Source organism: Mirounga angustirostris, unplaced genomic scaffold, assembly GCF_029215605.1.
Source record: "Mirounga angustirostris isolate CCGP_5_RB_7025 unplaced genomic scaffold, mMirAng1.0.hap1 SCAF_10, whole genome shotgun sequence".
Lineage (NCBI taxonomy): Eukaryota > Metazoa > Chordata > Mammalia > Carnivora > Phocidae > Mirounga > Mirounga angustirostris.
The window spans coordinates 35,429,206-35,456,345 of NW_026991718.1; the positions used below are offsets into that span (position 1 = coordinate 35,429,206).

At 46.6% G+C, this 27,140-nt stretch overlaps 1 protein-coding gene across 1 annotated transcript in view; it reads left to right on the forward strand.

The window, feature by feature from the left end:
- Positions 1–27,140, forward strand: part of ACOXL (acyl-CoA oxidase like) — a 349,740-nt gene that overhangs the window by 107,612 nt on the left and 214,988 nt on the right. The window lies entirely within an intron of this gene.

Here is a 27,140-nt window from a genome sequence, read left to right on the forward strand (position 1 = left end):
GAGCCACAAAGTGGGCAATCAGAGAGGCCTCGAAAAGCTGTTGGTGCCCCGTGTGGGGTAGAGCAGGAAGAAGGCAGGACTGGGTGAGAACCACCCGGAACTGGCATTGTGTGGGAAGAAAAGTGTTCATGCTAGACGTTTCTAGATACTCTCGGAAGAACGCTGCTCCAGAGCAGCTCAGATTACTTCCCGGATCGTAGGTGTGCGTGATGCTTGCGCACGGCCAGGTGGGGCGTCCTGCAGAAGCACCTGTTCCCTTGTCAGCATGGCCAGGCTGCTGGACTGACAGGATGTACAACCGCTCTGCCCCTGGGAAGCCTGGTGTGGACAGCAGGTCCTGGACTCTCATGTGGGCTGGATACTTGGTGGGGATGTGCGTGTGGAGGGGGTGGAGGGCAGATTTTGCCCTTTCCATTCTTTTCCTTTTGGTGGAACTTTCCTCATATCTGAGTCCCTCTCCTCAAGAAAAGTAGCTGCCTGTTTCTGCAGGAGAGCTGAAGGTGCCTCTTCCCTAAGAAAGCTAAGGCCTTGCTCTGGTTTGGAGAACAAACATGTGCTTGTTCCCGCAATGGGGAAGGTTACTCTGTGGCTCTCTGGAGAGTTCTAACTGGTGCAGAAACTCAGAGTCTATATGGAGCTTGAGAAGAAAGCGTTCTTTATTTTTTTTTTAAAGTTTTTTTTTTTTTGATGTAGTGTTCCATGATTCATTGTTTGTGTATAACACCCAGTGCTCCATTCAATACGTGCCCTCTTTAATACCCATCACCAGGCTAACCCATCTCCCCACCCTCCTCCCCTCTAGAACCCTCGGTTTGTTTCTCAGAGTCCACAGTCTCTCACGGTTCATCTTCCCCTCGGATTTCCCCCCCTTCATTTTTCCCTTCCTACGATCTTCTTTTTAATACTTGGTGAGGCTGAGGGACTTTTGCCAACTCTCAGCCTTTTCCAATCAGGGAATCAGGTAAGAAAGCAGAGCAGGGTGGACCTGACGGAAGGCTGGATGGTGCCTTTGCCCCTGTGCTTAAATGGGGTCGGGCCTGTGTTGTGGAGAATATTCATTCTCGCCCCGCCCTTGGCCAGGGCAGGCACCTGGCATCTTTCCGTATGGTTACCAACACCTCACTGGGTTGGTGGAGACTCTTCTGTCCCTCCTGTTGCCTGGCCCTGTCACCCACCTCTGTCCTTAAAGAGAAGGAAGAAAATGAAGGGGGTGGGTTTCTGGTTGTGTCTCTTCTTTAAAAAAATCCTGCTAGTTTATTTAGATTAATTGAAGCTTCAGTCTTTCTGTTGATTACTTTTTTTTTTTTGGTAAAATACACCTAACATAAAATTTGTTATTTTAACCCTTAAAAAAGGTTAAAAAGTATACCGTTCAGTGATATTAAGTACATTCACATTCTTGTGCAACTATCACCACATCCATCTCTAGAACTTTTTCGTCTTCCCGAAGTGAAACTCAATACTCATTGAGCAGTAACTCCCCACCCTCCCTGCCTCCAGCCCTTGGTAACCCCCATTCTACTTAATGTCTCTGAATTTGACTACTATAGGATCCTCATATAAGTGGAATCATACAGTATTTATCTTTTTGTGTCTGGCTTCTTTCACTTAGCATAATGTCCTCAGGATTTATCCATGTTGTAGCGTGTGTCAGATTTCCTTCCTTTTTAAGGTTGAATAATACTCCATTGCATATGTGTGTGTGTATGTGTGTATCTATATATCTATATAGATAAATGAATATATATATCACTTTTTGCTAATCCTTTCATCTGTCAGTAGACATTTGGGTTGCTTCTGCCTTTGGCTATTGTTAACGATGCTGCTATATACATGAGCATTTAAAAATCTCTTTGAAACCTTGCTTTCAATTCTTTTGGGTATATACCCAGAAGTGGAATTGCTGGATCATATGGTAATTGTATTTTTAGTTTTTTGAGGAATCGTCATACTGTTCTTCTGTTGATTACTTTTTAAAATGGGGTTGTATCCTATGTGTATGTAGTTCTGGGTCCCCTTCAAAGGCTCACAGTTGCTATTGAGAAACATATTCTATTTCTATTGTCATGTCTACCCAGAACCCAGATGCTGGAATTAAGGGCTTCCTAGGTCCTCTTCATGTGGGTAAGGATAATTTTGGAAGCAAGGTTTGGGACTTGAGGTTTTAATAACCAGGTCCGTTTCCCAAAATCTAACAGGAGGGCCAGGGCCAAGAGCAATGGTGCGAGAATCCTGTAGTAGATGGAGGTGGGACGAAGGGAAGGGAGGAGGTGAACGTGGCTCCCAACAGCATCACTGGGAGGATAGGTTCACTTAGGAATGGGTGGGAGGGACTTCAAGGACATGAGTATGCAGAGGAGGAGAGGAATCACTAAATCCTATGAACTTGGTGGGCAGGCAGTGCCTCTCAGCCTGCCATAGACACATGGGGCAGAGCAGCCTGGAACAGGGGAGCCCTTGTGTGGGGGACTTAAGGCCCAAAGGATGCCTGGTTCTGTTTTTATACATCTGCATTTTTGCCACAGCCATCAAATCTCCCTTGTTATGATGAAGAAAGCTAGAGCATCCTTTCCCCTGATTCCTGTACTAACACTTGTCCACCCCAACAACTCCCACCCCTGCCCTCAGACATGCTGTTTAGCCTCTAACTCCTGCTAGACCAGTAACGCCAGATTTGGTTGTGTGGTATGCGAGTGTGTGTCTGTGTATGCGTCTGTGTGTGAGACGTCATGTGGGGTCAGATGCTGAGGGGTCAGGAAGTGGAGAACGACATAGTCATATTCTGATGACATAGATGTGCCAAGCAAGGAGGAGCATCGACTGTGACCGACTCTGCATTTGACAACAGGTCCTGCACACATTTCATTTATTATCATGGTGTTTTAATTTATTTTTGTAAAGTCAAGTCATTTTCACAGAGTGGAAAAATTGCCTCTTAGTGTTCATTCCCCCACGGCTTGGCTTGAGGTTTTCGAGTGGAATCCACACCGTGGTAACAGCTGGGTAACCCCCAGAAGTGCCCTTTGCAGATAACAGCTCTTGGGGCCCCACCACCCACACAGTGGGGAAATTGTTCCCCACTGTGTGGGTGTTTTGTTTTTTTCTTTTTCTATAAGTCTGAAAGAGGATTTAGATGTTCTTCTTGTCCGTCCCTGTGCAGCAGCCTGGAGAAGCCTGCTCCCTCCTGGTGGGAGCTCCTGGGCAGAGACCAAGTGGCTCAGAAGTGACCCTCTCACTTTGGGTCTTGCTTCTCTGATACAACGGAGAGGCCACGTGAGCCAACAGCATGCCATTTTTGCACATGGCCCCTGTGTCTGTGTTTCCAAGAATTGCCCATGGAAGCAGGGTGGGAGAGCAGTGAACTAGCCCCCAACAGAATTATTTTCTTTCTTGTTCCTGTTCATTGTCTTTCTTTAATAAATAAGGAGGGAAGCAACTTTTCCACTTGGCTCTGTTACAGTTAAATGGAAGTTCATAGAGGTTTGACTTTTAGATGAAGCCTAAAGATGTTTCTTTCCCACAACTGACTTTTTCTATCCATTTCTCAGAGGCCCTAATGAAGGCCAAATTTGGTACCCTGTCCCAGGCCTGTGCCCTAACCCTAATTTTGGAGTTACAGGTACCAACCCCCTAACAGGTTTTGGTGTTCCCTGAGGGCTGGCCAGGGGAAGGCAGGATTGGGGAGCTTGTGTGTGGTCAGTCCCAGAGAAGTGGGCAAGTTGACAGTTTGATGATCCCTGAGTTGGACTTTGGAGGGCATGGCCTTACGCCGAAAACGCAGACCCCTTGATTAAATGTCATTCTGAGACTGCCTTCGGGTGTTTGCTTTGAATGAGCCAGAGGGCCTAGCAAGAAGTGAAGGGGTCATGTACTTTTGTGTTCTGATTTAGATTAGAGTGGAGTTTGAAGTTTATAGATGAATCAGAATGCTTATTGAATGGACAGCCTGCATCAATGAACAAATGAAATTGTCATCTTGAAATACAAAGGGAGGGAAAGACAAGAAACAGGGCCATCAGGCCTATTGGACTTTGATTTCAAGTGTTGGCAAATACCTAGCAACTCCCATTTGGAGCTGGTTTGATCTTGTGGAGACAGCTGGGGGACACTGTTGTTCTCCAAATTTTGTAAAAATAAACAAAGATGTCTTTCTGCCCTTCCCCCCCCCCCCCTTCCAGGGAATAGTTGTTTCTGTCACTGGGGCTTTCTGGCCAACTGTTCCATCTGTCTCTTTTTCAGACTTCACAGTGAGGTCCTGACCAGATTTATACACAGGTTGCCAAGAAATTTATTCAACCCCAATGGCATAATCTTAAAAGCAAAGTCATCTTTTGGAAGGTTACATTTTTAAGATAACCTTAACACAAAATATTGCCCCTGAAGAGCAGAATATGAATACTCTCAGGGTGTCTGAATTATGTGATCTGACTCAGTGAGGACCTCCGACGCTGCAGATATGTTGTTGGCCTCTTACAGCAGAGCTCTGCTTAAGGCTGTGGATATGCCTGGAGAGTGGGAGATGCTTTTCAGGGTCCAGGGGGTAAGGGGTATGTGAATGTGCCTTCCTGTGCCTCTCCCATCCCCTTTAATCCCTTGTCTGATTTTAATTTGGTGGCCTTATTCTCCAAAGACATCCTGGTCCAGGCTCTCGGCCGTTTCCCCGGTCAAACCTGCTTATCACGTGTCTGATGCCACACCCACAGGATGGTCTCTGGGAGGATATTTTGCCTGCCAGTAAGAGAATCTTTCTCAAATACAGATCTGATTGTGCACCTCCCACTCAAAAGTTTCCATCCACCTCCGAGCTCAGGGAACAGAATTCTGATCCCAGACTTCCTCTCCAACCCTGTCTCCTCATATTTTGCAGCCCTGATCTTCCTGCCTGCTCCACCCCTTGCTCTTGCTATTTCCTTTGAAGAATTAACTTGCCTCTTCTCTTCGGCATTAGGGAGCTCCCACTCCTCCAGTGGCTCCTTGGATGGAAAAGATGTGACCTCATTTTCAAAAATTTGTCAAGGAACCATGTTCTTTTCTGTTGTTAGGGCTCAGGGCTGACCTCAACTTTGCGTCTTTTCGTTTCTATACCAGGGAGCAGGTTGGAGAGGCAGACTGCATTCTTGTCCCCCTCCCACATCAGAACATGTGGACTCTACAACCCAGCACTTAGAGCCAAGGCCATTTGGCAAAGCCATCCTGGGTGGGTGAGTTTGGAAGGAACTGGTCAGTCTTTCTTTTATGGTATCTCTGAAGAATGACCATTCCCTTACTTTCAAAAGGGCAAGGCACCTAACTTAAATTGATCCAGAGATTTGACAAAACCCCAATTCAAACATAGAAACGTAAATGTAAATATTTTGCATAATGGTAAGCTAATTCAAAGAGTGACAAGTTAATTAAAAAATTTATATGTAAAGGCAAAAAACCTGGATTAGCCAAAGCAATTTTGAAAGAGTTAAAAGACTTATACTACCCGGCTTCAAGACTTACATAGGAATCAAAGCAGTGTGGTCAAAGGACAGATAGGCCAGTCGGACAGAATGAAGAATCTGAAAGCAGACCCACACATATCTGATCAATTGATTTTCACCAGAAGCACCAAGATAATTCAGTGGAGAATGGATATAAATGGTACTGGAACAATTGAACACCCTTTAAAGAAAAAAACCCCAAACCCTCAACCCTTACCTTACAACATGCACAGTTATGAACACAAATGGGTCACGTGCACAAAATAAAACCTAAAACTGAAAACGTTATAGAAGAAAACATAGCTGCAGATCCTTGTGACCTTGGGCAAGGCAAAGATTGCTTTGGACACAAAGAGCATAAACTATGAAAGAAAAAGTTGGTAAAATGGATTTTTATCAAAATTAAAAACATCTGCTCTGTGAAAACCACTTGCTAGAAACTACAAGCCACAAACCAGGAGAAAATATTTTCAAAACACATATCTGATAAAGGACTTGTATCCAGAATATGAGTAGAACTCTTACAGACCTTTAACAAGATAGCAATTTAGTAAGTGGGCCAAAAAACTCTTGAGCTGATACTTTACCAAAGAAGAGACACATAAGAGATGGCAAAAGAGGTACAAGAGATGGCAAATAAGCACAGGAAGGGACGCTCAGCATCGTTCGTCATTAAGGAAATGCAAATTAAGACCATGATGAGATACTATTACACATATATCAGAATGGCTTAAACACACACCAAAACAACAACAACAACAACAAAACCCAAAACAATAAAACACAAAACCACAAAATCCTGGCAATACAGTATGAAGGTGCTGATAAAGATATGGAGTAATTACAGCTCTCCTACACTGTTGGTGGGAAAGCAAAATGGTGTGGCCACTTTGGAAGATCCTTTGAGTTTCTTATAATGTTAAACATCACCTTACCATATGACCCAGTGACTATATTCCCAGGTAGCACTGACACAAGAGAAATGAAAACATGTGCCCATACAAAGACTTTATGCAAATGTCTATAGCAGCTCTGTTCACAATAGCCCGAAAGTGAAAACGATCTCAAATGCCCTTCACCTGAATTGGATAAACAGACTGTGGCCCATCTGCACAGTGAAATATTACTCGGCAATAAAAAGGCATCACGTTGAGTGGAGGAAGCCAGACTCCAAAGTGCACATGCCGTGTGATTCTTTTTTCATGACATTCTGGAAAAGGGAAAACTATGGGAAGAAAAGTGGGTAGGGGTAGGGGTTAACTAGAAAGTGGTATGAGGAATTTGGCGGGGGGGGGGAGGGGGGGTTGGTGATAGGCATATTCTTAATCTTGGTAGTGAGGGTTCCATGACTGTATATTTTTTTCTATAGAACTATAACATCTGAAACAGGTGAATTTTACCGTAAGGGAATTAAACCTCAGTGAACTTGAATGAAAGAGAGGTAGGGGAGAGCCTGGGCCACTCCTGTGTGAGACCACCTAGTTGGAGGCCACATTAATAGTCCTGTGTCCAAGTGCTTCTGAGTATGGAATTATGTTGTGTTTGGTATGCCCAGGGTGAGGCGTTGGTTTCATAGTTTTGCTCACTTGATTGTTTTCAGTGAACGTGAGCTGTTAGGTGTGTAACCACATGCAGGTTAATTTGCTGATCTTTCTAAGGCTTTCCCTGTGAACCAGTTCACAGGTGCAGTCAGAACTTTTGTCAACCGTGGACTTTTCAGATTGAAAGGTGCTCAAGCGAGGCCCTCTTAGTGGGGGCAGTTTAGCCTGAGGCAGTTGGGTTTGACCTTATTCTTCACTCACTAGGTTGCTGCCAGGGAGGGGGGGGTATTGGAGGGGCTGCAGGGGGCTGCCAGAGCTGGCCCTCCATTCTGTGGTTCACTGAGCCCGCAGGGGGTGCTGGGATGACATGTTGGGCTTGGCTTGCTCCCCTCTGTGGAGCTGAGGTCCCCAGTGCAGGTGCCTGAGGTCACGTTCCAGGAGGCACTGCTCATCTCATCCATCTGGAAAACTCATCGGCTGGCTGGTCTCACCCTGGAGACCCGGGGAATGGGGTGCAGCTGTTTCCAGATCTCACCAGTGAGAGAGTAGTGAGAAAGCCGCTCTGCGTTCTGCAACCCCCAGCTGCTGAGGTAATGTGGCAGGTGTCACCCCAACTCCCACTTGGTTGATTGCTGCTGAGTACTGGGCAGGGGGCAGGGCCCCAGCGACCAGTGAATGGGCTGCCAGCCCATCGCACCGGGGCTAAGGGCAGACGGGGAAACCAGCCTGGATGAAGATCACCAGCACACTCCTCACTGTGCTGAGAGGAGCTGCCATTCTGCCAGGGCCAGGGGAGACAGCTCGCTGACCGCTGCCTAGGCTAGTGTTTATGACAGCCAAGCTGGGTGGGGGGAAGTGCAGGGTCCTTCTCTATATTCCCTTGACTGGTACCATAATGCCCTTGTCCAACAGATCACCTATAGTGAACAAGCAATTGGTCATCACCCATTTTGGAGGAGAGTTTACTAAGGCCCTGGTGATGCTTCTGTTAAGTGGGAGAGGACAGAGGGCTTCTCTGATCAGCCTGATGTGTTGGGAGGCCTGGTTCACAGGCTGATTTTCTATGGCTTTACCTGCAAGCTTGGCTTAAGGTACTACACCCCCTCTTCCTGAAGAATGTTTTCCAAGTTTTAATGTACAGCTAAGTTGGCAAGACGTAATCCTGAGGCTCTGTTAAACTAGCCACAGAAAATTCTAGATTTACTTCCTTCCAGTCACCAGGGTGCCTCATTTATAGGTAATTTTTTCCTGTACGAAAGATATTTTGGGGGCGCCTGGGTGGCTCAGTTGGTTAAGCCACTGCCTTCGGCTCAGGTCATGATCCTGGAGTCCCAGGATCAAGTCCCACATCGGACTCCCTGCTCAGCAGGGAGTCTGCTTCTCCCTCTGACCCTCCCCCTTCTCATGTTCTCTCTCTCTCTCTCTCATTCTCTCTCTCAAATAAATAAATAAAATCTTTAAAAAAAAAAAAAAAGAAAGAAAGATATTTTGGCCTCTTCTGTGGCTCAAACTATCTATGCATCAGGAACATTCTGTACACAGAGGACTGGGCCTGTGGAGGACCTGAGGGGTCTCCTGAAGGGGGTTGCATGTATGCCGTCCGCTGTAGGCCCAATGGGAAAGGAATTGTGCAAGGTAGCTCTTTTTTCTTTTTCCTGAGGAATCTTATCACTTAGATTTTGCTTCCTGCTGAGATTCATCGAGCCTCAAGTGCCAAGTAGAGAAGGAAATATGTAAATTTACACTCTTGAGTCTTTTATAATGTAGATGTGACTGCTTATCACAGCGGCTTGTTCTGGTCCTCAAGACAGCTTCCTCCTCCTTAGAGTTTGCGGTGGGTGGAGACAGACGGTGGGGGTGTTAGCCGCACAAACGGAGCCACTTTTATATCCTCACGTGTAGGCATCCGCCGATGTCCACAGCATTCCTCCTCCAGAGAAAAACTGCTCCTCTGTCCACATTCCCGACCGTGTTGGCCTCTTACCTGGTGGTACGTCTTGCGGTTATTGATTTATACTCCTCCTAGACCAGGAGTTCTGAACTGGGGGATCTTATCCCCGAGGGACATCTGGTGGTATTTTTGGTTGTCCCATCTTGGGGGAGGGTACTATTGGCATTCAGCAGGTGGAGGCCAGGGATGCTGCTAACCATCCTATACCGCATATAGGATAGCCCTTCCCCGCCACCAGAATGATCCTGCCCCAAATGTGAATAATCCCAAGGCGGAGAAACCCTGCCCTAACCAAGAGCTTCTCAAGGTCAGTGCAGGGTTTATTCCTCTTTCGATCTTCAGGGCCTGGCAGGTATCATGTGTTCAGTCAGCAGAGATTGACTCAAATCTGTTATTACGAGGCTCACATGCTATGTTGGCTTTTGTGTTGACAAAATACTCTCCTGAAAACCTCTTTGTCCTCTTTTGTTTGCCTGTTTGCTTAAGCAGAGAAATCAAATCAGCTTTCAATTAATCATGCTCATGGGCGGGGGAGAATGGTAGCCTCTCCTAAATGGTGTATCACCCAGAATGCATTTACGGTTGTCCATGCAACAGGAGGGAAGTACAAATCAACAATTAGCCCCATTTGTCACTTTCTGGAGCCAGCCCTCTTCCACCCTAGTTTGGTTGTCATTGTCATTGGAGACACATGGGAGGGCTCTGCCCTGATAAGCCACAAGGTGTGACAGGTAATTGGAAGGCAATTTATTATTTTACCCTGACTGTCCTATTTCCAGTCTTCTTCTCACCTCTTCCTCTCTATAAAATCTTAAAATGAAAAAGAAATAAGATCCAGGACATTTAAAAAATCCAATTGAATGTAAATTCATTTGTTTGGTTCATTCAACTAGTATTTATTATCTACCATGAGTAGATTAAAGGTGAAAGCCCACCATGTCTGCCTCTGGTGACTCTGGTGGGAATCCTGGATGGTAAGGGTGATAAAGGAAGTGTTTGTATCCTCACCAAGGAGGCAGGATGTGATGGTTTTACACCAAGTGGATGTGGGGATTTGAACTCACACCTCTGACACCTAACAGAAGACGTGTTTCCTAAAATGTGTCACCAACCCCACTGGGAGTCCCGAGGATGATTTCTTGTGGCTTAGAGCTCTGATATGGACTCAGCCCCAGAGAGGAGTGCTTGTTTTCTGGTCACTCACAGGGGCTGTGTCCTGGTGGAGAGCAATTAAATGACATTTGGGCTAGAAGGGACAGTTAATGTTGATGGAAAATTTCTGCTTAAAATACATTTACTTAAGTAAAAGCTGAGTACATGCTGTGATGATGTGACAGAAACCACCAAGGGCCATCCATGTGGCAGTGGTCTGCAAAGTGCCCACTCAACCCCAGGGGAGAGGTGGCCTACCTCAAGTGATGATCCAGGAGGGACCAGAATTTTCTGAGTTTTCGTATCTTTGCTTGAGGAAGGGGAGGGAGGCAGTGGTCCCTGTCCCACTGGGGTAGGGTGAAGGATTCAGAGACCATTGCTCTCTGCTCAGCCTGCCCCCAATCCCAGTCCTTCATACCTGATGGCCAGGCATCAGTGGGGTAGAGAGGAGAGCTACCAACCTGTGTTCCAAGAAATTCTCTCCCATTTGAGATAGTTGACTGACCCCAAGGGGCCTGTATTGTTTGAAAGGAAACCCCTGGGTGTCTTCTTTTTCTTAATAAAAATTTTAAATTATTTTTTCTTGTGGTAAAAAGCACATAAAATTTACTATTTTAACTATTTTAAAGTGTACAATTCAGTGTCGTTTAGTACATTCACAATGTCTCACCATCACCACTATCTATTTCCAGAACATTTTTTTATTGAGGTATAATTGACATACAATAATCTGTTAATTTCAGGTATACATCATAGTGGTTGAATCTTCTTTTTTATTTATATATTTTTAAGATTTATTTATTCATATTTAGCAGAGGAGGGGCAGAGGGAGAGAGAGAATCTCAAGCAGACTCCCCACTGAGCGCAGAGCCCGACTCAGAGCTCGATCCCAGGACCCTGAGATCATGACCTGAGCCGAAATCTAGAGTTGGACGCTCAACTGACTGAGCCACCCAGGTGTCCCTTAATCTTCTTTTTAATTACATGTCCTCTGTGATGAAAATAGATAGGGAAAAAAGACATGTTAGATGTTAAAAATGAAACTGCTCATAAAGAGGGAAATTGTTACTTTTTGTTTTGTATACGTGAAAGCAAGGGTAGAAGAATAAAACAGTGATTCTGCCAGTTACCAACAGTTACCCTTGACCTTAAAACCAGTCTTGATGTGGATGAAATGGCATTTTGCCATGCTTTAGATGATTCGCTGCATGCTTCCCCATTTAACTCTCTCAGCCCCTAAGATGGGCATTACTAATTCTGTCTTGTAGATAAGGACATTAATGCTCAGGAGGTTGAGGGATTTGTCCAAGATCACAGAGCCACTTAATGAAGACCATGTTCTTTCCAGTATACTGGGAGCCTCCATTGACCTGGGCATAGTTATGAATATGAGGTGCCATTTGAGGAAATGCTCCAAACAAATCAAAGAGCAACCTTACAGGAGAAGATACCAGGAAGTATCTGACTGGTTGCCAAAGAAATAAAATACAGAGTGTGTGCTGTGAAATAAGAGAGAAGATCCTATGTACTAAGGCGAAATGGAATGTAAACCTCTACTCTTATTTGGGATTATAACAACACTGACTTTACTTAGACTCAAATGATGCAACCAAGACTGGTAATTCTCTCCATACGTCCACCTTCATCCATTCTTTCCTTCATTCATTGAACAGTTATTTTGTATCAAGTAGGATGCCTTTAGCTATGAGTAACAGGAAACCCTGGCTCAACTGTTTTAAACAGTAAGTGGGTTGTTTTCTCACTTAATGATTCCTGAAGTGAGGCAGTTTCAGAGTGGTTATTTCAGTAACTTAGTGACATCCTCAAAGACCAGGGTTGCTTTGATCTTTCTTCTCTGCAACCCTCAGCAAACTGGTTTTGTCTTTGGCTGACTCCCTCATGGTCACAAAATGGCTGCTGAGGTTCTTGCTGTCACATGCAGATGCAACAAATATTAGCAAAAGAAAAAGACCCATCTCTTCCTGTATGCCACTTTGTAGCAGCATGGGCACTTTTTTCCCCCAGAAATCCTTCTAGAGACTTCCCCTCTTCTTTCATTGGCCACATGAACCATCCCTAAGGCTAACACTAGCAAGGAGGATGGGGATGACTGTGACTGGCTCAGTGAAGCACAGTGGCTCCAGAGAGGAGGGTGAATTACATGAACAAAATTGGGTTCTGTTACTAAGGAGAGGGGAGGAGGAGTTGGCCCAACAGCTGGAAATGCTGCTACATATAATTAAAAATTATATTGATTATGGAAAATTTCAAGCACAAGGAGAAATAGCATAGTGGATTCCCAATTACTCATCTCCTGGTTTCTATAGTTATCAACATTTTGACAATTTTAGGTTATTTTTATACTGCCATTCACCTCCTGTTGAAGTATTTTAAAATAAATTCCAGATATATCATTTTTTACTGTCTCCATACATAGATTGAGTACCTTCTCTATGCCTGGTTACAGATCCCAAGAGAAACGCCATTTCAGGGATAAGATACCGGTAAAGACCCAACCTGATATTAACTACATCTTGCTAAAGAGAAAAGACTAAACTCGGTGAAACAGGAAAATGCAGAGTAGGGTTTCCTCCAGCGCTTTTGTTCTGGCCGCATCTGGAATCCTTGGGATGTCAGGGAACAGGTGTCCTGAGAGGTTCGGGTGGGGGGTGGGGGGGTGCTCCCTGCCCTCTTAGTCACACGTGGAAGGTGAGTGGAAGTTTGGCATCTCGTTTGTCATTTCCACTCTCAGGCGGATGAGGTGAATGCTTTCTAAGAGTGGGTTTTGGTTTGATGACACCTGTTTCTGCATGTTAATAGATTTCTGGGTTAAGATAGAGCCTGGTGATGTCACCTGCAGGTGCGTGAGCCTGTGGTAGCGGTCTGCTGCTTGGCATTTGTTTCACAAGGCATTGCTAGCCACATCTGTCCTCAACTCTGAGGGTATATTCAACAGCAGGCTGAAGAAAGAGATGTTTTTAACCAGAACAGAAAGTCAGATGCAACAAGCTGACTCTGGGCTGGGGTGTAAACACATGTACTTTCCCTATGGCTTCAGCTGATTTCATTTAGTTATGGAACAAAATACAAATGGTATTTCCTTAAAATATCACGGTGGCAGTAAGAGTATATTTCCATGCACCCTTTTCTGAATTTCTTGAGCCCACCTGTTTCATGACAGGTTTAAAAGACCCCTCTTCCTCCATGTGTATGAAACAGGAAGCCTGCCTTCTTATTTTCCTTCAGTTTTTAAACATTTGCTCCTTTGACGAGAGTTCACATGCTTCACGAAGGGCGGTACCTTTGTATAGAACATAAAAATAAATTCACCATTTCTCTAAATGCGCTTCTCCATTTCTACCCAACAACTAAAGGTCAGATTGCAAAGCTGAATCAGTTATAGCTTCGTGTGCAGTAGGTACTCAACCTGAGCTGATTTTATCTGCCTGGGTTTTGTCAAATGTTAGTATTTGCACAGTGATTAAAAACAGAAGTCTTTTGCATAACTATATTTGAAAAAAATCTTAAAAAAAAGAGAAAGAGAATGGAGTAATGGCATGAAATGATGCCATTTGACTTGGTACTTGTGTAGTTCGGGTGGCTTTTGTAGCAGTTACAGTTCTTAGCGGAGCTTTCTAGAATGTGCATGTTGTGGTTGGGTGCCCTTTGTTTCACGGGCTGTGCATTTTGGTGCTATGTGAGAATCTATCCGACCCCAATACATTTTATTTGACATGCACAGCTGGGTCGCTGGAGCATAGTCCAGGCCATTAAAAAGAATGCAAAAGAAAACACAGACAATCTATTCATCAGAAGGCTGTGAAAGGAAGACTTTCTGGGCAGGCTGTGGCAGGAACGCACCTGGAGGAAGGAGAAGGAGGAAAACCAACTGGGCGCCCAGGGAGCAGGGAGGAGGAAACACAGCTGCCCTTGACCTCCGATGCTGCACATGGCCGGGGGCTTGGCCGTAGGTGAAACCTGATTCCATTTCCAACTTGTGGAATCTAATTTTAGGGTCCTCCACAAACAGGAGAGTTTCATGGCTGGACTGAGGTCCTATTCGCCAATGGGTATATGTTCACCCTGTGTTTGGTGCTCAGTGGCAACCCAGGCAAAGGCATGTGTGAAGGCCACCTTGCGTCTGAGGGTGACATCTGAGGTTCCTGACCTGTCAGTCTGTGTTAGGTCTCCCCAGGCACCCCTCGGTCTCCCCAAGGAAGGAAGAGAGGAGGCAGCTTCTGGAATCCTGGGGAAGCCTTGCTTTCGCCACGGGATGTTCCAGTAACCTCAACCCCAGTTCATACAACCCACCTCGCCCCCAACCCCATCCTCCCCTTCCTACTTCCTATTTGTGATTCTGCAGCATTGGTTTCACACTTTGCTCTTTTGTCCAGTGCAGCCAGCTTTCCTTTCTGTGGTCACCAGAACAGACACTTTGTATTTTTGTCTAAAGGCTTTCCTAGGGGAAGGTCCCTCACCACCTCAGGGGCATCCTCTTAGCAGCGGGCATGTCTATGTATCACCTTAGTTACTCAGACCTTTTCAGGGGGGCCACTCAGAGCCTGGCCCAGGCTGAGACATGGCTTGCTGTCCCCAGCTTGCTCACAGGTCTTTGGAGAGCATCACTGTGTCATTAACTCAAGATCATGGATCTTGGTGCAAAGATAGAATGCTGGGGGTACCTAAGAGCCTTCCTCTTGGGCCAGAACTCCACACAGGTCTGCACCGCAGAGACCAGGAGCTTTGGAGAGACACAGACAGACAGTATCTCCCCACTGTGCAGCTGGGTGATTCCGTGCAAGTCCAGTGCTTCACAGAGACCGTGGCAAAGAGCACCCAGGAAGTGGCAGCTGGCCCTCTCTCCATCTTGGGGACCACACATGGAGCTGGTTGATTAAAACGTCCCTCCTTTACCCAATGGGTCCCGTGTTCTCTGAGGTGGGGATGACGTTGGGAGTGAGCGTAACTCTATGGAATCAGAGCCCACAGTAAATTCTACAAGTGTTCCTATGAGTAACAAGATGTTTCCTTTTTTTTTTTTTTAAAGATTTTTATTTATTTTTTGACAGAGAGAGAGAGACAGCGAGAGAGGGAACCCAAGCAGGGGGAGTGGGAGAGGGAGAAGCAGGCCTCCCTGCTGAGCAAGGAGCCCGATACGGGGCCCGATTCCAGGACCCTGGGATCATGACCTGAGCCGAAGGCAGACGCTAAATGGCTGAGCCACCCAGGTGCCCCACAAGGTGTTTCCTTTTTAATGGCTTTGTTTCAATATTGATTTTTGCAAAATGTTCGTGATTCCCAAGTGAAACCAGGCCCCAGACTCATAAGGCATTTTCAGAAACCTTTTCTTTTCTTTTCTCTTCTTTTCTTTTCGGTTGCTTATAAAGCTCAATGAAATTTTACAGCATATTAAAACAATAAAACAAAACAAAAACTTTGGTCTAAGACTAAGGTCCTTGACAAATATGGTTTGACAAGACTGACTTAAAAAATAAGAACGACCAAAACCCAAACCCTGAAAATATACGTGGCTTTTCCCGTTGGGATGGCAGTTTAAGGTGTCCATTTGGTTAGCTGACCTCTGAGAACGACCAGAATGAAAATGGCTCCCTGACTCCTTTCGGTGCTTCATTGATTCCCTTCCCCCCACATCCTTCCTTGCATACGTTCTGCTCCTTGACCTGGAACGGGAAACTCAAAATGTAGCCCTGGCCATGTTATTAAATTGTAAACTTTTAAATTCACACAGGGTAGTTGATGGGAATTTCAAAACACAGGGTGAAATTCTGCTCTTACAAAGACGGAACAAAAGCTCTCTGTCTTTTGGAGGTCACTAATCCGGTGTTTGCACCTTATTGTCACTACGTAATGTCTGAAAAACTTGGAATTATTTCCAATTAGTGGGTTTAAGTGGATCTTGCTCTCTGAGCCGTTGACCCCTCTTGTTTGTTTAGCAGGATTTTCTCACCGGTCTTCACCTTGCTGCACATTGTTTTGCTGTCAGGGCGTCTGCACTACTCCGGATGACCCCTGCAGAAATGTCCGTATCGTGAGACTCGGGAGCTGTTGTGAATTTTGTGATGACAGATGGCAGAGGCATAAAAGGCACCTCCGTGGGCTTTGTGAAAGGGGATTTGGGTTCTCAGAATCTTTTTTTCTCTCTCAGTTCTGGAGGCACCACTGTGATGGCTGTCAGAGCTGTGATGTGGCCCATTTAGAATCACGAGGCCCTGGAGACCGAGAACCCTCGCGTGTCCACACACACCTGCTCCCGGACACACGTGTCCCTCGCAAGCAAGCCTCGGCAAATCCGAAGGTCTCAGCCATTTACTCAGTTGGAAAAGCAGGTTCTTCCCAGGAAGTTTAACACCCTGGAGCTCTGGGGGTTTCATTTGATAGGAATTTCACCTGCTTTCTAGAAATTAGAGGGCCAGAGTTATCAAGAAGGAGAGTGGAAAGGGGACCTCTGTGATTCTGCTTATGAAACGGGCTGCTTTCCAGGTTCTGCCTGAGACTTAGAGGTTAGTGCTAGGAAGTTTCCATGTGTAGGGAGAAGCCCAGATGGGTACAAAAGGAAGGAACAATGGAGTTTTAAAATTGGTGCAAACTACAAAACCCTGTGTGTGGTCCTAGTGGATCGCCCCCTGGGCCTGTGTTGGCGCCTCACGCCAGCACCCTGATGGGGACAAGATGCCCCTCATGGTCCAGGGAAACCCCACAGGCTCTCAGAAAAGAGTCGCCCACTGTGGAGAAGCTGTGGCCGGCTTCTGGCCAGCCTGAAGGGGCAAGTAGACCTTTGTTGCCAATATTTACACATTAGCAGAAATTCAGGGTTTCTGGCTTCTTTGGAACACTGGGCAGCCCAGCAGCATCCTGTCCCCATCCCACATGGCAGCCACCCTCTGGAGCCCCGTGGTAGCTGCCACCTCCGATGGCTCACACTCACTAGCTTTTTGTTTCTTCTTACATCCAGCCAACTGAACTCATTTCCCCAACTAACCCCAGGAGGCATTTGAGTTTGCAAACCTTTCATCCGTTACAATCTTTTCAGAGAAACTGAAATGTAAATATATAACAAGATCCTTTAGAATACATCCTAATAAAACAATCCAAGATGCAGAAAACATTTCATGCTACAAAGATGTCTCTCTCCGTTTCTCATGGTATACAAAACAGGAAGCAACATAACAATGGGAGCGGTGAACCAAATTATGATGCATTCCTATAGTGGAATATTATATGGCTGTGAAAGTGATACTTAAGAGTTCTTAATAACACGGGAGGATGTTCATGATATAATATTGGGTTAAAAAAAAAAAAAGCCAACATCAAGTTCTTTTTGTAGTACACACTCCACCTATCTCCCAAAATGTGATAGAAGTTATCAATATGCATAAACTAAGACCAGAAGGAAATTTGTCAAAATATTAACAGCGGTTGCTTCTTAACAATGAAATTATCAATGATTATTTCCTCTTTATTTTATTCTAGGCTTTCCACATTTTCTACAGTGAATGTGCATAGCTTCTATATTCAGAAAAAAAAAAATAACAAATAAAGAAAAAACAGAAACCTAGAAGATTAGGGAATTTTTCCCTGAGTCTCCAGCTGGGGGGGGGTGGTGCAAAGGCAGGACGCAAACCTGTTTCCTGATTCTGATATGGATAGGGCCTTGCCCCACTCCCGAGGGTCAGGCTGCCTATGGCTGTGCACCTGAGATTTAGGGCCCCAGAGATCTCACCCAGGACCCATGCACTTTATTTGGGTGTGCTTTTCTGTATGGGGAGCATGTATAATTGTAGGTCCTTTGTTTTGCCTTCGATTTCACTGTAATGAACAATCTTTAAGAACCAGTTAGCTGTGTCCCTTTAGTAGATATTAGACCTCATTAAATGTAACTTCACACTGAGCAAGCTTCACAACTGTGTGACCTGTGGGTGAATTTCCTTGGGGGCGCACCTAGGCTAGATCTTCTCCAATTTCTGTTCTTCCTCCCTCTTTGTCTGCTTTTTTTCCATTAGGGAGGACAAGTTAAAGCAACTCAGTCCCCTTCACTGAGGCAGGGAAGTGATGCTGTGAAAAGCACCTGAGTATACCCATTGACTTTGCACCAAAATGGTAGCAGTTTCAGCAAGCATCTTGAGATCCAAAGACCTGAGTCCCCTTCCTGACTCCTGTCACTAACTGCTTTGGTGAGCCTGGGCAAATCTATCCTTTCTCAGAGCATCTCCCACAATGTAAGATGGGAAGGAGAATATTTTCTGTTGAACAACTTTCTCTAAGGTGTGGGGGAAATGTCTGATGGAACACTCAGTAAAGGTTTTCATGGTTCCTAAGGAGGAGTCCCCAGAATTGAACACAAGAGGATCTCCACCTCTCAAGGGTGGAATCCTGTTTAACCAAGCTCACAGGGACCCAAAGCTTTTCATTCTTGTCAGCAAGAAGTTGAGTAGTCTGGTGATCCAGAAAGCCAAGGCAGACCCACCAGAACATTCCATCCCTGTAGACATGTCCTTGGGAGGTCAAATTCTCTTTCAGGATTGCTGAGTTACCAGATCTTCAGAAGTGCATCTCTGTCAAGGGCATATCAAGCTTTCCTACCCACGTGGGAATGGTCTTTTCAAGAAGAACAAATACTTACTCTCCTTAGTGGTGACTGTCTCTCCCGAGGAGAGAGAGCGCTGCCCATTGCCTCTATGATTCAGCACTTGCTGTGTTTTCCAGCCTGACTATCTTTCCCTTGCAATGCATCTCTGTAGAGTTAATCAGGCTTTCACTGACTATAATACAGTGTCATTCTTAGCCCTGTGCCTGGAGAACAAGCTGGTTCATCTGATTGGAGTTCCAGGGTTGGGTAGAAATTGCCAGTTTCATCCTAAGTGGCTTTGTACCCAGGTTGTCAGGGCTGGTGTCTCACTGTGGCCTCGTGGTTAACAAATCTTGCTCTGATCAGGCACCTGCTGGTCAGGTTTTCTAGCAAATGGGTGGACGTGCAGATAGGGACCCAGGAGCAGTCAGGCACGTGAGGTGTCGAGGTAGGCCTTCCTGCTCAGCTGACCGATGGTTCTATTTCTTACCTATCCCTGCATGGCGGATGATTTCTGTTTGTCCATGCTTCTGAAAGGACTTCTAAAATCAGGGCCTTCAGGAGAATTTCTGGTTGCTGGGGAAATTAATACAATGTAGAACTATGGGAATCAATACCCCAAAACAAAATTTCTCTGTTGAAAAATGTAATTGTATGTTTCCAGTTGTAAATGGTGAAGGAAGGAAGGGGCACCTTTGGCTGGTGTGGGGTCAGAGCAGGACAGCGGTGTGGGCAGGGTGGGGCTGCCTTTTCAGATCTGTCCCAAACCTTTTCGTTTTTACTTTACCTTAACTTTGCATTTCTAGATTATTGAATTATGGCCTGATTTCACCTTCCGAAACCAAGCATGTGTCTCAGTTCTGTGAAGCAAAGGCTGTTTAGAGGAGGGATGACTCACCTTTTATTTTGAGCCCATTGAGAAGAATCCAATCCGAGAGGCATTAGCAGAAGGAGCATTTGTTATCTTTCAAGATGATTATATCTATTTTTAAATTTTGATTTTAATGTGATGCTTGGAGCACATTCTTACTATAAAATTCAGAGTCTTCCTTGCACCCCCCCCCATTCTGGACCCCTTCCCTGAGGTCACCATATTAACATTTTAATGTGTATCTTTCTAGATGATTTGTATGCATTTATACGTTGGTGTGTGGAGAGAGATATATAGTTCTCTTTATGTGTGTGCTATTTTTGCACATAAGTGATAGTGTAATCTATACATTGTTCTGTAACTTGTTTTTTCCACAGAACAATCTATCTTAGACAGCATTCCATATCATTAAAAAAAGATCGGCCTTATTTTTACCTGCTGACACATATTCTATGGTAGATTTATTTAACCCATCCCCTCTAGATAGATAGAAAATGATTATATTTCTCAGTGTATCTAAGTGAAGCTCTGTTTCAATGACAAAATAAAATCCACTTTCTTTTTTCCTCTCCAGAGTGGTAGGCACTATTTTTTTTTTTTTTTAAAGAAAGGAAAACCTAAAGAAAGATTGATTCACCAGGAGAGAAGCAGCCAGGCTTGTCCCTTGTCTGAGAGGGTCCAGGGCTGAGGTGTGGTACCTGAGTTGTGGTCAGTAGGGCATGGGGCCCCCTGCACCAGGGTCAGCACAGTGGTGGAGGGCCGAGCCACACACGGAGGGGCAGCAAGGAGGACCAGTTCAGCATTGGGAGGCAGATTTGGGGCTTGCCAGTGTGGCTCAAACAGAGGTGAAAGTCTCTGAGTTGAGGAGGCAAGCACCTCGAGGTGGCAATTGTCTGTTTGCTGGTCTCTTAATTCACTCACTCACTCACTCACTCACTCAGCATTAACTGTCCCAAGTTTATGTCCCCATGCAAGGCGCTGGGGAACCTGTGGTACCAGAGATTTGAATTCTATCCTTCACGGCCTCCCATCTGGTCTGGGAGAAAGGTGTGTACAGATGTGGTACATGAATGGCTGCCTCAGGTGTCAGGGGAGGAAGGCCCCGTGACATCTGTGTGGCCCGGAAGGACAGACATGGCTTTGCCCAGTGGAGAAGGGAAGGAACAGTACTGCTGTGCTGACATGGCCATCGTGTCCTGGGATGGGGGGAAGCTAGTGTGCTTGGAGAAAAAGAAGGCCCCTCAGGACCAGATGACGGAAGCAAGGGAAGTGGGCAGGAAGCAAAGCAGGAAGGGCCTTAGGAACACAGAGCTGAGATTCGGCCTTCAGCAGATGTCAGTGACAGGGGGAGCACCAGAACCTGATTTGCTCCTGAAGGAAGAGGTGCTGGGGCATGCTCGGAAGTGGGCGGGATGGACTGGGAGAGGTGGAGGCTGGGAGACAGATTGGGACGTGCTTCTCTGTGCATCTTTCTGTATGTCTGTCTGTTCATTCTTAGCATTCCCAGAGGATTTGGTCTGTCCCAGAGTGTGGGAAGTCAGTGACTAATAAGATGTGGCCCCCGATCGGTAGGGATCTATAGGCTGTGATGGCATCTTGCCCCAAAGACATACCCATTCATCTTTGATGAGCGATGAGTCAGTGGTCTGAAAGGAAACGAGGCTCAAAACTGTGGCAGGTAAAAAAGGACAGACAACAGGGCCAGAGTGGGAGGAAGACTGGCAGAATTTGTAACTAAGAGAGAGAGGAGAGAGGGAGGGAGAGCAGGAGAGAGGCAGGGAGGATCTGCCTTACCATGAGGAATAGACAGGAAATGGGAAGGGGAGCAGTTTTGGGGTAGGGGGTGGGAGACAGATAAGGATTTCTTTTGGATTCCAGGGTCAAAAGAATCTTTGTGATTTAGAAACTGGAGGAGAAATAATAAGTAGTTTAGTATGTAGCAAAAAGCCAACATAAAAAAGTAACTAAGAAGTTCTAGTCCCCATATAAATGCCATGGAAGTGATTTATTTACACTTGTATAGATTTTCTCTTAACTAATTGTGTTTGTAAAGGATTTCATGTAGGCAATGGGGAAAAGGTAGTTAAGCTGCAGAATTGTTTTAAACATAAAGTGACAACAACACGATAAAGATAGTTTCTAAATTAAACTCATTTTAAAAGTGTGAATTTTTCTTTTTGCTTTATCTGGCTTTGTCATTTTCCCTAATTCCTCCGGCATCTGCCATCTGTAGCCCTGGAGCTTTTTCTCTGGAGCTGGGGCCTCTGAATCCTGGTTCAAGGTTGGTCGATGCCCCTTCTTCCTTTGGGGAAAAGAAGCCAACCATCAGCAGTAAGAGTCAGGGATTGGTTTCCTTTGACATGAATGCTCTTCTGGATCCACCCAGTGACTCCCTGAAGGAACCTCACCTCCCTGGGTTTGCAGATAACAACCACCTAACTTGGAATGGGTACTGCATCACATTCTCTGTGTTCTTTTGGTCAAAGCAAACCTGAGGCCTGCTCCGATCAAGAGGAGGGGAAATAGAGGCCATCTCTTGATGAGTGGAGAGCCAAGAATGGTGTGGCTATCTTTAATTTGCCACCTAGGTGCAGTTTGGGCCTGCCCCAGGTTAGAATGGTTAGGGGAGCGGTGCCTAGCTCCTGGTCTCATGCATGGATGAAGAGAGGGCGGCCCCCGCAGATGAGCAGGCCTCTAGGAGAGCTGCGTGTCATCAGCCACCTGCCCTGGGGTCCCGGAGGCTGAGGGCTGCCCTAGCTCTGTCTGCCTTAAGACCGAGTCAGAGGCCCGAGTTTGAGTTCTTCAGAACGAGTGATGTTGCGGCGTTTCTGTTATCCTGGCTTTTGGAATCCCTTGGCATGTGGATGCTGTAGAGGGGAATGGAAGGAGGGGAGAGCTTTTTGGTGAACCTCTAAGCTTCTGGACAGTGAGACCATGTTCCTTGCTCAGTTCCAGGACCCATTTCCAAGGAAAGGATGGAGGGATGCTCCACGGATCTTGGGGGGAATAGCACTAGGTTGCCCAAATCACGGTCAAAATGTATTTTACTTTCGTAGTAAACATTCATGTAGCATTTTTGTTTTGCTCTTTCTGTCTGCATTTGGTAGAACATAAAACAAATGTTTTAAATTGCTTGCCACTGATACCTGCACCCCAATGTTTAAAGCAGCAATGTTCACAACAGCCAAACTATGGAAAGAGCCTAGATGTCCATCAACAGATGAATGGATAAAGAAGATGTGGTATATATATATACAACGGAATATTATGCAGCCATCAAAAAATGAAATCTTGCCATTTGCAATGACGTGGATGGAACTAGAGGGTATTACGCTAAGCGAAATAAGTCAATCAGAGAAAAACAAGTATCATACGATCTCACTGATATGAGGAATTTGAGAAATAAGACAGAGGATCATAGGGGAGGGGAGGGGAAAAGTGAAACAGGACGAAACCAGAGAGGGAGACAAACCATAAGAGACTCTTAATCTCAGGAAACAAACTGAGGGTTGCTGGAGTGGTGGGGGGTGGGAGGGATGGGGTGGCTGTGTGATGGACACTGGAGAGGGTATGTGCTATGGTGAGTGCTGTGAATTGTGTAAGACTGATGAATCACAGACGTGTACCCCTGAAACAAATAAACACATTATATGTTAATAATTTAAAAAGTACATATCCAAAATATAAATAAATAAATAAATAAATAAATAAATAAATAAATAAATAAATAAATAAATTGCTTGCCACTGAGTCACATTGGTACTCTAAGAGGAGGTGCTCTTTCTCAGTCACTGCCCCTCCCACCCCACTGGGGCCTCACGTCTCCATGAAGAATGACAAAGCTTGGGAAGCCCTTGTTGTGAAACTGTTTGGTCCACATCAGGCCCACTGGAGGTGGCATTTGCCCAAGGCCCAGTCTGTGGCTTGTAGGACGTCCCTTGGATGGCAGGGGGTTGCGGGTACCCAGGTTTATTGCCAGGGAGTCCAGGGGCAGGCCTGGGGCAGGCCCTGTAGCAGTGGGTACCGGGTCTGGCCACAGCTGGGGGCCTGAGCATGGGCTCAAACCTGGCTCTCGGGGAAGTGTTGTAGGTTGGGGTCTACAGGATACCACAAATCCCAGGTAGCAGGGCATTTACTGAACCTGGTCTTACAAGCTTTGCCAAGTATTATCTTATTTATACCTCTCAACAACCCTATGACAGAAGTCCTGGAATTATCCCCGTCTCTGTTAAGGCACGTGGTGGGTGAGGGGGAGGACAGGATTTGACCCAGGTGCTGCCTCAATCACGGATCCCATTGCCTCTCTCCAGAGCAGGCCAGCAGGGCCAGAGGAGGCTCTGAGCTCCTCTGCTTAGCCCTCAAATGGCCCCAGCTCCTGCAGTGGAAGGGAGTGAGGGGGCCTCTGTTGGGGTGGGGCAGGAGGGGAGGAACACAGTATTGTCTGCATCCATCCAAGAGGTCAGATTTATATACAGGAGACAGACCCTCCCTCCAGTTTCTGGAATGTCCCTGGAAAGATCATGCAGCCCTTCCCTCACCAGTGTTTGAAGCTGAGGACAGAGCACAAGGTAGTCCTGTGGTCTTGGCATCCACCATGTGGGCACCAGTCATCCCCAGAGCCCTATCTGTGCCCTCATTGCACTGGGTGGGCAGCCTGATGCCCAAAGTACTGTGCTTCTGGATGGGAGAGAGGCTCTGAGGCTGGGAGGAAAACACCAAGACCCACCCCAGAGCAGGAGGGTTAGGGGATGCCTATGTGAGCAGGTGGACGCTGCTTTCCTTGGGAAAGAGGGTTGCCAGGGGGAGACTCCCCCAAGACCAGCTGCCAGACTGAAGGCCAGTAGGAGGCAGTGGAAGCAGCAGAAAGCTCTGAGGGGGCGAGGGGGCAGGGGACATGGGCATGACATTTGCATGCTGCACGTTGGTAGGCATCTGCAAGACAAGAGATCGTTTTGTTCTGTGGTTGGTTTCATGCTCGCTGCAAAATCCATCTCTTCCACCCCAGCCGCCTGCAGCCCAGCCCCAGCCCCTGTTTTCCCCACAGGCAGGGCTGGGCTCAGACGCTGGAGGGCGCAACCAGGTAGCAAGACAGGGAGGATGATGTCTCTGAGAGACTGAGTGAGCGAATAAATTGGGAGTGGGGAGGCCTCAAGAGCCCATCTCTGCCACTGAGAGACTGTGACCTTTGGCCGATCCATCATTGTCCTCGTTACAAAGTGAAGGGGTGGGGCGCCTGGGTGGCTCAGTTGGTTAAGCGACTGCCTTCGGCTCAGGTCATGATCCTGGAGTCCCGGGATCGAGTCCCGCATCGGGCTCCCTGCTCAGCAGGGAGTCTGCTTCTCCCTCTGACCTTCCTCCCTCTCATGCTCTCTCTCTCTCATTCTCTCTCTCAAATAAATAAATAAAATCTTTAAAAAAAAAAAAAAACAAAAAACAAAAACAAAGTGAAAGTGTGGACTTGATGGGCATTTCTGAAAGAGTCTCTGTGGATCACCTGGGGCGACATGGGGTAGGGAGTGGTCATTAAAATAATGAGAAGGCACGTGCTAATAAATTGTAATTCCCATGTCCCAGGGATGTTGTCAGCAGGGCTCAGCGCATGGTGAAGGCCACAGGTGCTGTTATTATAGAATTATTGGTTTTGTAATTTGCATTAGTGGACCCCCCGAATCAGCCTCCCTGGGGGTGGGACCTGGGAATCTGCCTTTTATGAAACAGGTGCTTCCAGTCCCCAGAGCCCTGAGCTGGAAAATGGCTGAGGTCTCTTCTGTGTTCTCTCACGGGCTTCCCTCCCTTGTCCTGCCATTTGCCCTTTCCTGGGGAGAACACGCCCCTCGTTATTTAATACACAATGTAATCATGGCTCTAAACTCAAGGTCAGCTACCAGCCTGCAGAATGGCCCGAGTTGATCATGTCTGCACCTGGGATGACGAGGCTCGGGAGTTAGAAAGCCAGGTCTACTTCCCACATGGGCGCTTAGGCTGGGATGTAAGCTCGGCTCTGTAGGGACAGAGGATGGCCACCCATGCAGAAGTGAACGAGATGACAATGTCAACCTTTAGAGTATTTTCCTCGACTCTCTACATGGGGAGGCCTAAGGTGAGCATGATTTCAGGTTTCTGTGTCAGGACACACTCTACTTTTTTTTTTTTAATTAAATATACTTTTGGGGAGAGAAGAATGTAACTTTGAAAACCGGGTCACCACAAGCCACAAGATTATGGCAGTCCTCCTCTTTACACCTCTGACACGCGAGACACTTACAGATGCAGGAGAGGGGAGGGGCTTGGGGCTTGGAGTCACTGACCTGGCAGGTGGTGTGGTTGTAGGGTGTGTGTGTGTGTGTGTGTGTGTGTGTGTGTGTGTGTGTGTGTGTGTGTGTGTGTGTGTGTGTGTGTGTGGTGTCCCAGGGCATGGTTGTCTAAGTGTGGTTTCTGGCGGCATTTTCTACCTTCTCTCCTCTGGGACCCCCTTCCCTCCCACCTCACCCTTATCCTCCCTGCTAACAGCCCAGGGAGAATTGCATCCTGCATGGGCCCACCTCTGTCAGCCCTCATGGCCACACTCAGCCTGGCCGTGGGGTAGGCAGGGTTCTCCATGATCCTAGTGCTGTGTGATTTAGGGCAGGTTGTTTAGCCTCTCTGAGCCTCGGGTTCCTTGTTTGTGAGATGTGGATAGTAAACTCCACCTACTTCGTACCTAAATAAGGCCTGTAAAAGGCATTCTTATTCTCTACAAAAGTTGAGGAGGTTAGGGCACAGAGCAGGTAAGTTGCTGGCTTGAGGACACACAGGGAAGAAATGGCAGAACCGTTTCTGGGCTTTCTGGCCCCAGAGGCCTGCATGAACCCACTCTGCTGCATTTTGTAAAGAGTCAGCTCACATCCTTGAGAAAAAGTAGGTGCACCAGAACTGCCTCTGCTTTCAAGGATACTGGCATCTTCATCGTATCCATGCTTCTTTCCTTGGATTTCAGGGTGCTTTAAAAAATGTGCCTCACGAAGTCCTAAGGGCTGGACACATCCTCTGGGGTGGAGAGAGGCCACCTCCAAGGGGAGCATTTGTGTGAAGCTGAGGTAGTGGGCCTGCAGGTTGGGGCAAAAAGGACTGGGCTGCTTCCTGCCAAGGCAGAGGATCCTCTGGGAGGGAGAGAGCAGGCTGGGCAGTGGTGGTCAGGCTCGGGCCAGGAGCCTGCCTCTGTGAGATTCAAGGGAGGCTGCACTGTGTGGATCCCCTGCACTCTGTTTTTTGTGGGCTGCTGGGGGCTTTCCAGCAGACCGTGGGAGCCTCTGCACCTAGGTGTTCAGGCTGAGCATGATGGGGCCCTCAGTCCTGGTGGCTGGATGTCTGGCCTCACTGTGACAGCATGCTGACACATTTAATATAGTGGCACTGCAAGTTAGAGGGGAGGACAAGGCTCCCAAAGTATTTTCCGGTCCATTCATTTATTCTCTCGGCAATTTGTGTTGAGTGCCTGTGCGCCAGGCCTTATTCTAGGCATTGGGGATTCAGTGGTGAATAAACACAGATGAAAATGCCTGCCTTCTGGAGCTGGTATGTGAGCAGAGTA